Here is an 825-nt window from a genome sequence, read left to right as displayed (position 1 = left end):
CAGCACTTGGGAGGCAGAGGCAGGGGGATCTCTGTGAGTTTGTTTACAAGAGCTAGTTCCAGCACAACCAGGACTGTTACACAGAGAAACCCCACCTTGAAAAACAAAAAAAAAGGGAATGCTTCCCAACTCATCATAAAAGGCAGTGTTGCACTAATCAAAACACTAATCAAAACAAAGATATTCAAGAAAAAATCCTACAAGCCCCTTATGAAGATAGACACAAAATTTCACAGCAAAATACTCTCAAATGGAGTTTGGCAAAAGATTATACACATGAAAACTGGTGTTAGTGTCAGGAGTGTAGTTAGTTCCATGTATCGACTACTCTAATATAATGTACTAAGAAATTAGAAAACAATATGATTAACTTTAATAGATGGGGAAAAGATACTTCAAAAACTTCAAACACAATTATAAGGTCAGAACAACGAACTAGGTACAGGAAAGGAATTTCCTCAGTCTGATAAGGAACATGTAGGAAAACCCCATGAGTATCCCATGTACAGTAGTGAGTAATAGAAATCTGTTTGTGAGCAGGAAGAAATAAGGATGTCTGTTTTACCATTTCTATTTAGCTTTGTGCTGGAGGGTCAAGCCAGGGCAATCAGGCTAGACAAAGAAACAAAAAACACCCAGAATGGAAGGAAATAAACACAGCTATCTCTACTTACAGATTTGGTACAATCCCTATTAAAATTCCATATGCCTTCCTACTTCTCCATTTTGACAGCACAAATTTAAGAGAACCAAAATAGCCAAAATAACTTTGAAAAGGAGGTACAAAGTTTTAGTTCTAATGTTCCTGATTCAGTTACACACTAG

The 825-nt window shown here is 36.7% G+C and overlaps 1 pseudogene; it reads right to left on the bottom strand.

Annotated features, from left to right (window-relative positions):
• LOC101992698 overlaps window positions 1–825 on the bottom strand; it is a 52,331-nt pseudogene that overhangs the window by 3,888 nt on the left and 47,618 nt on the right.

The sequence above is a fragment of the Microtus ochrogaster genome, chromosome X, assembly GCF_000317375.1.
Source record: "Microtus ochrogaster isolate Prairie Vole_2 chromosome X, MicOch1.0, whole genome shotgun sequence".
Taxonomy (NCBI): Eukaryota; Metazoa; Chordata; class Mammalia; order Rodentia; family Cricetidae; genus Microtus; species Microtus ochrogaster.
The sequence above is the reverse complement of the archived record's forward strand: the minus strand, read 5'-3'. Positions and strand labels throughout refer to the sequence as shown.